Source organism: Rhinolophus hipposideros (assembly GCF_964194185.1).
Source record: "Rhinolophus hipposideros genome assembly, chromosome: 5".
Classification (NCBI taxonomy): domain Eukaryota; kingdom Metazoa; phylum Chordata; class Mammalia; order Chiroptera; family Rhinolophidae; genus Rhinolophus; species Rhinolophus hipposideros.
In genome coordinates this window covers 67,514,063-67,526,326 of record NC_138051.1, presented here as the reverse complement: position 1 = coordinate 67,526,326, position 12,264 = coordinate 67,514,063, and the positions used below count along the sequence as shown (strand labels likewise).

Sequence of the window (12,264 nt, the reverse complement as noted above, 5' to 3'; positions counted from 1 at the left end):
TTTTGTGTCCCAGCTAGAAAGGAAAGACAGGGACCAAAGCTCTTGTCCCTAAGCAAGACCGAAGGTGACTAACTAATTTTTAATGTTGCTTATAACATAGAATTATTTTAATTTGGCCATTATATTTTCCTTATGAAAAATCTGGAAGTCTTCAAATCCAAGAAAAATGGAAATCATTATTTTATCTTCCAGACATTGTATGTGTAGAGGGCATTCTTCTTCCAGAATCATCCACCACATCTGATTGTCTTGTGGAATTCAGGAGAGGAATCAGAGTCAGGTGAATAAATTAGGCCCTGTGCAGTTTGGTTAAATGGGCTACATTGAGTGAAGGTAGAAAACCTCTCTCCCGAGCTCCTGGATGGAGAACACCCAGGTAGAACTTTAAAACAAACCGTAAAGCACACCTTTTTTCAAAGTCCCCTCCCACTCATCTCGTCTGCTTTTTATTCCTTTAGAAGTATTTTGCTGAAACTAATAAATAAATTAATTAATTAAAAAAAAAAAAAAAAGAAGTATTTTGCTTTTTGGGGATAAATGATTTTGAGGATACACCCTCCTTCCTGTGTATGCGCTAACTTCAGCGATGTTAGTAGCAATTAAAGTGCTTCATATAAAAATAGAGGGAAAAATCTGTCTCATTATAGATTGGAAACGAGCTTTTCAATTCTTTAAAATTAACACATTGGAATGGGGGAATCTAGAGGAATGAAATAAAAAGATAACCCTGCCGCGTGGTTGCTGGTGGCTAAGACACATGGCATCATGGCGGGGGCCAGTAGAATTGACTCCTGATTTCCCAGATACCTCTTCCCTGTGAGTTTAAAATGTATTTAGTGTGTGCAATAGGGAGGATATTTGATGACAAATTTAACAAAGGGAATGTATATTTGTTAGGTGACTATTAAAAGTAGTTTGGATGCTTTTGCCACCACTCTGTGATGGGAAAGAAGTCTTGTAGGGAGTCTCAGAAATAGCATTAGCAGGAACAGCCTGTGGTCTCCTGCCATCCCGAGGCAGTCGACCTGGAGTTCATATCGCTGTCCTGTAATAGGCACGTTTCCTCTTTATCCCCTACCTAGTGTCCCTGACATAATCACCACGTGCACAATGCTGTTCAAATATAGTTGTTCTCAAAAGTAAATAAATCTGAAGGCTAATGAGGAGCAAATGGAATTGTGCGGGCCCATTTCCCTCCCTAGTAAATGTGAGAGCCAAGTACTGTCCTCTGGGACTGACTGACTGACCAGACACCCAATGAAGAGCTAAGGCAATGGAAACCTGCAGCCGTGAATGCAAAGGCTTCAGAGCTTCTTTCATGGCCAATTCTGGTGTCATTCTAATCTCGGTGCAAGTTGCCCCATATGGCTCAGACCCTATGCTGCCAAGTTTAGACATTAGAGAGCAGAGAGTGGCAGTATTTTCAAACGATTAAGGCATGCCAGGGTGAATAACCTCTGCTCTCTCTGCACTAAGGGATCCTTTGAAATCCAGTCTTCCCCTGAAACTTCCTGCTCAGCTGCAGTGCCTATGAAGAGAGTCTAAAAGGCCATTGTGGGGCAGCCAAGCACTGGGGGTCCTGGGTGGATGACTCAGGGCCGCCAGCACGTTATTTGAGTTCTGAGGTTCCTTCTGGTCTCACCTGCTCCATCTCAGCAGGCGAGAGGATCCGTGCTGCCAGGCCACCCCCAGGCGGTTCTTAGCCACTTGTCAGTGGATGGTAGGACTATGCTTACTTGAAGCCGACTCCTTTCAGCAGTGAGGTCAAGTCAGCTTCGGAGGTTTCCTTCTCTTGCCCAATGAAGCCGCTGGCAGTATAAATGCATTCAAGTTCAGGTATTCACAAGCATGCTCAGGCTTTACTGGTGCACATGCCCTAACAGGTCTATTCTGGAAGCTTTCTTGCTGTTCAGATACCTCTGCTGCTGTTGTACTGGAGACAAAATGCCATTTGTCGTATTCCAGTTTCCCTCCTCTGTGCACCCCTGAGCTCGTGCTACCCTGTAATTCTGCTCCCCCACACCTTCCAAATAGCCTACTATGAACATCAGAGTTTGACAGCAGAGATAAGTTTTCATTGTTGAAAGATTAGCCTAACTGTTAGGAACATCTGAGAGAAAAGCCAACAAAAAATTCTCAACAAAACATTACTACCCAGTGTATTACCATCAGGATGGTGTGTGGTATTTACGAAATCTGTTTGACTACGGAATCTTTTTTATTAGAGCGCGCCTCAGGGTTCATCTTTTGGGGAACACTTTTTGGGAGATACTGGTCTCTTCGCAGTCACTTCCATTTCCTCCATTCTGATTACCTTTCAACTCAGAAGTATGGTGCTTGGAATAGCCATGTAGATTATCATGCAAGAGCCTGTTAGAAATCTCAGACTCCACCCAGATCTACTGGATCAAGGTCTGCATCTCAACGAGATCCCCCAATGATTCCTATATGGATGTTAAAGCTAGAGAAGCAGTGTTTTAGACCATGGCAGCCAGCTTTCACATTCCTGCTTGAAACCATTCTAATGAAGGTCACCTTCTTGCCCCCAAATGGCCTCATTTAAGTCTGATTTTCTTGTCCTTTCTGGCAATTTAAAGTCATACTGCTGACCAGTCCTTAAAACATTAGTGAGAAGGTGATGTATGTTCGTAATAATAACGCAAACTGTACAAAATGGTGCAAAATAAAAAGTTAAAGCTCCCCTACTCCACCCTCCTGTTCCTAATTCTCAGAGATAACCCCAGGCTTTTGTTTTGTTTTTTGTTGTTGTTCTTGTTCCTTTCAGACATTTTCTTTAAGTATTTTTGGGCAGAGACATTTTTTTTATTGCTCAAGTGATATCATATTGAACAGACTGTTTTGTAACTTATTTCATTTAACAGTAAAATGGGAGACAATATTCACTAACCTGGACATTGTTCTGTCCTTCTCAGAACTTTTTCCTCCCTTCTTTCCCTGATGCTTCTCCTTTCTAGTTCTTCCCTTACTATCTGACCTCTTTTCCAGTGTCTGTTGCTACCTTCCTTCCAGTTACTGCCTTTTCCCTGCGTTTTGTCCCAGTCGTTTTTCATGATTGTTTCCTTGCTCTCACCTACGTAGGTTTGCACCATGCAGCTCACTGGTTTTGGAGAAGTCTTCTCTTCTGATCTCCAAGCCCATTTCCCCAATGTTGATTTGACATCCTGTAGCCCACCCCCAAACTCAATACGTTGAGGTTATTTGTCAAATCTTCTCATTTTCTTCCTCTATTCCCTTTCCTTTCTATCCTGAAAAAATATCATTCAGGCTTCACTTTGGTGTGAACATTTAAATCAGATCTGGTACTCAGTGAAGGCTCATCAGCCTGAGATAAAGTTAAAAGTACACCTATTATAAACACTTCAGTGGAAGTTTTGCAGTAGTGTCTGGTTATAAAATTATCCAGGTGATACAGAATGCTCTTCATATTTGAAAATTTATTATCAAAATAAAGGTACAATATGTGAAAATTCTCTTTGTGGAACTCTTAAGAGTTCATCCAGTGAGCCTGGTTGGAGAAATATTGGTGTAAGCCAATGTTTTCCAACGTGTGGCCTGGACCTCAGGTTCCTCAGAATCTCTAGAAGTGCTGCTTAAAAATGCAGATTCCACTGTACCCCTACCACAGGACGACAGAATCAAAATGGACCCAGGCATAAACCTGCACTTTTAATAAGCATGCTGAAGAGAATTTTGGTTGTAAGCAGATGAGCTAAGCCGCCTAGACCGGTAGTAAGCCTTGGTGAGCTTGCCCTACGCATATGGTGGTCGTTAATGAGAGAGAATGAGGGAGCACTTGGCCGTTTCCATCCCTTCTGGGGCCCTGGGAGGCAGGCCTCTGCACCTTCTCTCTGTTGAAGCTGCGGCAGCCTGATTTTGTAGGGCTCAGCCCCTTGTGGAAGGGAAAGCTTAAAGGTATTGACTATATTCCTTATGCTTTGCTTTACATTCCTATGACTATTTTGTAAATATCAGTTTGTACTTCATAATCCCTTCACCTTTTTCACTCTGCCCCCTAACTCCCTCCCATCTATCACCCCAACAAATCTGGTACCAATATGACACCATTATTACAATATTTTAACTGTATCTTTATGCTATACCCTACATCCCCATGATTGCTCTGTAACAACCAAGTTGTACTTTTTAATTCCTTCCCCTTTTTCAATCACCACCAACACCCTTCCCATCTGGCAACCACCAATGTTCTCTGTATCTATGAGTTTGTTTCTGTTTTGTTTATTCTGTTCTTTAGATTCCACATATAAGCAAAATCTTATTGTATCTGTCTTTCTCTGATACTCTACTCAGCACAACACCCTCCAGGTCCATCCATGCCGCAGCAGCTGGCAAGAACCCGTTCCCTTCCATGGCTGAGCAATATTCCACTGTATATAAGTACCACCTCCTCTTTATCCATTCTTTCATCGACAGACACCCAGGCTGCCTCCCCATCTTGGCCATTGTAAACAATGCTGCAATGAACATATGGATGCACATGTCCCCTTGAAGTAGCGTTTGGCTTTCTTCAGATATATACCCTGAAGTGGGATTGTTGTGTCCTTCTTTGTCTCTTGTTATAGCTTTTGTTTTAAAGTCTATTTTGTCTGGCATAAGTATTGCTACCCCAGCTTTTTTTTTCATGTTCATGAAATATCTTTTTTCATCCCTATATTTTCCATCTGTGTGTGTCTTTCAATCTGAAGTGAGTCTCTTGTACGCTGCATATGTGAGGTCTTGTTTTCTTATCCATTCACCCTCTTATGTCTTTGGAGTGGAGCACTTAATCCATTTACATTGAAAATAATTGTTGATGGATATGTAGCTATTGCCATTTTATTATTCATGATTTTGATCTCTCCCCCCCCCATCTTTATAAAGTCCCTCTAACATTCCTTGTAGTCTTGGTTTGGTGTTGATGAGCTCCTTTAGCTTTTTCTTGTCTGGGAGGCTCTTTATCTGTTCTTCTGATTCTAAATGATAGCTTTGCTGGGTAGAGTAATCTTGGTTGTAGGTTCTTGCTTTTCACCATGTTGAATATTTTATGCCAATCCCTTCTGGCCTACAGTTTGTGTTGAGTCTTATGGGAGCTCCCTTGTAGGTAACTAACAGCTTTTCTCTTGCTGCTTTTAAGATTCTCTCTTTGTCTTTAACCATTGCCATTTTAATTATAATATGTTTTGGTGTGAGCCTGTTTGGGTTCATCTTGCTTGGGACTCTCTGTGCCTCCTGGACTTGTATATTTATTTTCTTCACCAGGTTAGGAAAGTTTTCAGTCATTATTTCTTCAAATAGGTTCTCAATCCCTTGCTTTCTCTCTTCTCCTTCTGGTATCCCTATGATACAAATGTTGTTACACTTGATGTCCCAAAGGTCTCTTCAACTATCCTTATTTTTGGATTTCTTTTTCTTCTTGCTGTTCCAGTTGGGTGTTTTCTGCTACCATCTTCCAAATTGCTGATTTGATCCTCTGCTTCATCTAATCTGCTGGTGATTCCTTATAGTGCATTCTGCATTTCAGTTATAGTACTTTTCACTTCTGACTTGTTCTTTTTTATGGTTTCTGTGTCTTTTTTTGTGCTTGCTATCTCTTTGTTGAAGTTCTCACTAAGTTCCTTGAGCATCCTTATAACCATTGTTTTGAACTCTGTCTCTGGTAGCTTGCTTGCCTCCATTTTGTTTAGTTCTTTTTCTGGAGTTTTCTTTTTTTCTTTCATTTGGAATGTATTTCTTTGTTTCCTCATTTTGGCTGCCTTTCTTTTTGTTTCTATGTATTTGGTAGATCTACCATGCCCCCCAGTCTTGGCCCGGGGGCCTTAGGTAGTAGGTGCCCTGTGGGCCTAGTGGCACAGTCTCCCTTGTCACCTGCTCCCAGTGCTCCATGAGTGTCCCTTGTGTGGGTTATGTGTGCCCTGCTGTTATAGTGAGCCTTGGTTGCTATTGGCATGTCAATAGGTGAGAGTGACTCTCAGGCTGATTGGCTGAGAGGTTTGGCCACATCCACAGCTTATGGCCTGCTGTGGGGTGAGGGGGCTTATCCCACTGAGTGGGATTCCCCGCAGTGGGCTCTGGTGCTTGTTGAGACTGCTATTTGTGGGTGCCACTTATGGGGTTAATTGGGCAGTGCTGTGCTGTGATCTGAAGCCAACCTCCAAGTATGTTGGTTCTGGGATGCCTTGGGAGAGGCTCTGGTGCAGGCCCAGGTCACCACTGCCTGTGACTGACTGGGGGGTACCTGATAGGAGCTACAAAGTGATCCGCAGTTGTTTGCTGCCTGTGCTAAACCTGGAGGCATGTAGGAGAGGCCATGCTATGAACTAAGGACATCTGACAGCAGTACTGGGCCTGGGGTAGCTCTGCAAAAAGCCAGGACGCCTCAAGGACTGCTGCCACCTGCTGGCTCCCTTAAGGTTCAGCCACTGATAAAGATTCTGCTGTATGCAATTTATATGAAATAGGTCTCAGGGAGTCACTAGGGACGAGTTGTGGTCACCAGGTTAACGTAAATTCTGGTTTGTGCCAGTGCTGAGCCTGAAGCAACTCAGCAAAAGTCTCAGAGCACACTGAGGCCAGTCACCACCTGCCTGGGGCATGTCAGACTCCTATAGTTTTCCAAGAAGCAGAGCAATGTGAGCAGGGCTGGCTGCTTGTGAGAAAGTACCTTCAGTGTTAGAGGAGTTGGTTGGGGCGAGTTCTCAGTGGAGCTCACCAGACCAATCAGATTCAGATTTGGCCCTTTGGGGAATGGCTCAACACAGGAAAGATGGCGCCTGCCTACCGGTTGCACAAAAGCATGACCCCACACATGGAAAATGCAACTGTCCTCCAGTACTCACCTTGAGGCCAAACACCTCAGTCTGTCCCCCATCTCCTTCTCTGTATGCCTCCAACATCTCCGGAGTCACCATTCCTCCACTGGAGCCCAGGGTGAGTTCCTGTGAGAGAGTGAGTCTTTGCATGGGTCATTTAAGAGAATGTCTGTGTTTTCCCTCAGCCTTCTGTCCCACCTGAATGGTCAGAATAGCCACTGTTTTTCACAGCCAGATGTTATGGGGGCTCTTCTTCCTGGCACTAGTACTCTGGGCTGAGGAGGCTGGCTTGGTGTTGGGGTCCCTTACTCCTTTGGGGGGAACCTCTGCGGCCAAGATATCCCTCCTGATTCTCAACCGCCACAAGGAGGTTTCGGGCAGTTATGTATCCCCCCCACACACACACACCAGTCTTGACGTGGTTTCTTCTTTGGACTTTTACTCATAGGACTTCTGTTTGGCTAAACTTTAAATGGTTCTCCAGGTTGATTGTTCTATAATTGAATTGTAATTTTAATTTGTTCATGGGAGGACACAGGCACAGTGTTCTACTCTTCCATCTTGGATCTCTCTCCTGGCAGGTGACATATTGATCCAGGACTTTTCTCTCTTTTTGTGGAAATCAGGGGCAGTTGGTATGAAGGGTGGATTAGGGGCTCAGTGGAACTGTTTGGTCTTTCTAAATAGTGTTTCTCAAAGTGTGCTTGGTACACCAGTTACATCAGAAGCCACTTGTTAAAATACAGATTCCAAGTCTCATCCCAGGATTTCTTAGGGAAGGGCTCAGGAATATGGTTCATTAAGTAGCTCCTCAGTCAATCCTAACTAAGCACACTGGAATTTGAGAATTATTATTCTAGGAACTGTGTTAAGGCTGATCTTTCAAAACCCTCAGAAAAATCTTTGATAGGTTCCTTGTCTAGTATCCCAACTTTTTCCAGGGCCTGTGCCAGAATTTTGAAAGTTGGGTTTTCTGTTTGGGCTTAGATGTTAGTTAAAATGTTTCATGTGTGGGGTTTAGAATGAAATTTATACTGTTAATTCTGAGACTTCTGCCTCTTCCTGGGAGAAAAAGAGAGGTGATAATGTGAGCATAACTTGGCCTCACCACTTCACTCTGGAGGATGCTACTAAAATCTTCCTACCTCACAAAGATCCAGAATAAGACCCCAAAAGGACATGGTGGGAACCCAGACAACTAACCTCTCATGTTTCCAGTAGTTTGGAGCCTCGTGAGTCAGAAGGGTCCTCCATGTGGCCTTTGTTCATAGCTTGAAAAATTCATGTTGAGGAAGAAGGCCTGAGGGTGGGATTGAGCTGTATGCTTTCAGTCATGACTGGGGAGTAGCAAGCTTGATCTTATTACACAGGATCAAAATTTTCACTACCACTAATAAATTATTCAGTACAAAGCTGTGTCTTCTGGTAAATATAGCATTCTGGCTTAGCTCGTCTCTTCTGGCAACTACCTCATTTTCTTACAACTCTTGGCTAAGCACTGAAATCTGGGGGGATTTATCCATACACAAAGCACTTGTGAAAACAGAATATGTATTCCAAAACTAATTATTTTACTTGCAACTCATTACTGTTTACCTCCTCCTAATGTTTCTAGGAGATTTGTTTGATTTAGCATCTAACTCTGGAAAGGAAACCAAGTAAAATAGGACAGTGGCTTTTCTTATTATCTCCACTCACTGTTAATGTCTGTTGCCATCCAGTGGTTGTGATGAAAATATCCAACCTCTCTGCTTTTTAACATCATCTCAAACCACCACAATTTAAAATTTACAGATCTCCTAGGTTATGATGTAAGGAAATATGTCTTTGAATGATTATACAATGTCCACATGGCCTGATCACTTATGTAATGATCAATTGTTTGAATCACAATTCATGTTTTCCTAAGAATAAACACAAGGACAGAGCTTCAAAAAATCCCTAACTAAGTAACTTAGTTTTCACTTAAGATTACTTAGAATTAATTTTAAACTAGACTATTCACTTTAAGACTATACCAAAGCATAAGATGTAATGCTGTGTAGAATTTATGAACCATAGTTTTGTACTAATTGGAGTTTTTGGATCAACACCTTCATTTTAAATTGAAGTCAAGGATTGAGGTAGTCAGTTGTTCTAGGTGATAGGAGGCAGAAGAACCAGTATTTAAGATAAGATCTTCTTACTCTCATCCAGTGTCCTTTTCTAACTAAATGAATTTCCAGGGAGTTGATTTATTTATAAGCAAACCTAAATGCCTTACTCTTTTGCCTTAGAATTTGGAGATTTAAGATTTAATACCTTAAATATACATTATTTAATATCCTAAATATATAAGTAGTTTTATAATTGTACCTAATGTATACAACTAGTTCAAGTGTTAATTTGGTCAGTCAGCTAGAAATTCAGTCCAATCACCTGGAAAGAATGTAGTTTTTTAAATTTTAGGTTAGCCAACTGATGGTTCAATCAGTTTTATGTAGAATCATAGTTTTCTCAAATGTTGGAAATGAAGTCATAAATAACTTGATTCTAGATAATTTTGATTTAAGAAAAATGGCCTCATTGTCTGTTTGTCCCTATTATTTTTCTCTCTTCCATTTACTGGGGGGGTCCACATTTTTAGGCCCTTTTTTATTCCTCTATAAACAGAATCTTGAAAACTATTAAAACAGAATCTTTGGGTAGACTTTATGTATTCCACTAAGACGTACTGTAATTCCAAAGCCAAAACTCTTGGCTTTGACTTTGATTTCAAAAGCCTCTCGTGGTTTACATTCTGGTTCCCGTGGAGACCACATCTTTCCCATTACTGTGGCTAAAAACACAAGAGGCCTTGTTGATGGAGAAATCTCTGAGCCAAACCCTAGCGGCTGAGGGCAAACTCCTTTGTTAAGGAGACACCTTTTGGATTTCAGCATTACTGTTTATCTGTCAAATCTGGATTGACTGCCTCTAGGATGAGACATAAGATCATTCAGTTGAACTATAAGTTTTACCTCTCCCACTGTATATAATATTTGCTCTGGTAATTTACATGATGCCTATTTGGTACCAGGGTAACTCTCCTCTAAATCAGTACTTCCTCCTCCATAGTACAGAGTCACTGCTGGGAAGTGGCTACTCAGTCAGGCACTGCATTTCCTAGCCTTCCTTGCATCTAGGTGAAGCTATGAGCCTAATTCTTATGGAATGTGAGTGGAAGTGATGTGGGTCACGTTTGGAGCAAGGTTGTGAAGATGCAGTTGTGCTTTTTCCTCCTTCAAGGCTCTAGGCATAGAAGAGAGCAAAAGAGAAGGAACCTAGGTCCTGCAATGACTACCTGGAGGAAAGCTGCCGGCTAATGAACACTCACATCGATCTGTTAAGTTAGTCCAAAATAAATATCTCCCAGGTTAAGCCACTGAAATTTGGGGGATGTTTGTCATTGTAGCCAGGCTCATCCTGATTAATATGACAACCCACAATGTAATGTGAGGTTGAGAAAGAAGTTGGAATGTATGTTGGAACACATGCCCCATTGTTGCGTAATTTTTTGTCTTGCGTCTCCTCTATACCTTTCACCTTTGTACTCTCCTTTGCTAACGCTAATCAGCCCTACTGTCAGAACTACCAGTAGGGTAATTCTGCGTAAATTGGAAAAAGACAGTTTTGTCCTAAACATCTTTTATTGTTACTTCCCGAAATCATTGTCATAAAAACTGAACAGATCTTTGATAACCACAAGGTGAGCAACTGGTGGCCTCTGGAGTTGTGCGAAGTAAGAAGTATCTCTGATGGTGACCATCAGAGAATGGAAGCACAAGAAATTTCTGCATGCTAGACCTCTGGGAAAACTGGAGCAAAATTGGGCAGTAGGCACAGTATCTCAGGTTCCCCTGCCTCCCGCCACTCACGTATCCCCAGCCTCAGTGCTGCCACTTAGCTAAGCAAGGCCCTCACTTTGGAGCCCAGTGCCCCTGACCTAGTCCTCCTTCCCTTTCAAAACACGCCTTCCCTATATCCTGTATCCATGGGGTCCTCATGCTCTCCATTTCTTAGAGTGAACTATAACGTTTAATTTGATAAACCGATTATTTTTCATGTGTCAGTGAACTAGTCGTTAGTATGTGATTCCTCCTATGCAGCAGATCTCCAGAGGCTCGGAAGATCTGAAGGAATGAGGCACCATAGGTAACTCTGGTCTACAGCCTTCAACAGTAGTAGTCCAAGATTCCCTTCTCAGCAGTGTGTGTTCTGGTATAAACCAGAATGCTGTTTTACAAATTTACACTGGAGATGTACCAGGGGAACTCCATCCTAGTGTAGAGATCCACTCATTGTTGTCTGGTGAGCATAGAATTGGAACAAGAAGAGTGGATTGCTTCTTTGGAAATTTCCATCACACTTTGGCAGCCTGTGAACTATTCTGTTCTCTAAGGATTGGGATTCTCAATGAGACTTAAAGAAGCTACTCCCTGAGCCTGTGCCTGAGGCTCTTTCCCCTTCAACGTCCCCTTGTCTCAATCCCCCTTTTCTAGACTCGCTATTATTTTGATTGCATATCCCACTCTTCACTGGGGCAAGGAATCATGGGCCAGCTGGGTTTGGATCTTAGCTCCACCATGGGTCACTAGCTTTGTGATTTGGGACATGTTAACCTGTCAGCGTCTCAGTTTTTTCATCTGTTCAAAGGAGAGACTGGTACCTGCATCACAGAATTCTCTTGAAGATTAACTGAAATAATATAGGTTAAGTAATTACTCTCTGATTTTATTACTAGTTAAATATTTATGTTAATAATAATTATACAGTGAGATGGGGCTTTGGAAGAATCTAGTGCAGTTACCATTTAATGCAAGAATTCTTTATGCAACATACTCTTTTATAAAATTTAATTAATAAGTTTACAGGTTCTTTTCATATGTTGCAGGTTGGCTGCTTTCCGATAATTTATAGGACGTTAACTTGATCTCACTAATAAGCTCTTTCCCCAGCAGATTGTGGACAGGTTGCCTCTGGGGAGGTTTCTTACAGCCAGATGACCCAATTCATCATCTTCTATTGAGTGTTTTGTTTTTCAAAATATGTATGCCTAGGCCCCAACCTAAATATCCCAGAGTATAATCATTGGATGTAACGTCTGTCGATCAGTATTTTCTAGTATCCCCAGGTGATTTAAAATATCCGTCCAGGGTTTACAGGCGCTGAGTCTACCCCATCCGTGGTGTGGAAGCTCCCATTATCTTCAGTCCCATTTGTTCTCTCTCTGTTAGCCAGGCCCTACTGTAGCAACAAACTCCCAAATCTCAGTGGCTTAGTTCCACGAACGTTTATTTCTAGCTCACAAAACCTAATCTAGTTGGTGGAGGCTCTCCTTTACCCAATTACCTAATCTAGTTGGTGGAGGCTCTCCTTTACCCAATTACAAAGGGATCCAAGCTCCCTCCCTCCTGTG

General features: G+C 42.1%; 1 protein-coding gene across 2 annotated transcripts in view; it reads left to right on the top strand.

Annotated features, from left to right (window-relative positions):
- RTN1 (reticulon 1) overlaps nt 1-12,264 on the top strand; it is a 173,688-nt gene that overhangs the window by 97,679 nt on the left and 63,745 nt on the right. The window lies entirely within an intron of this gene.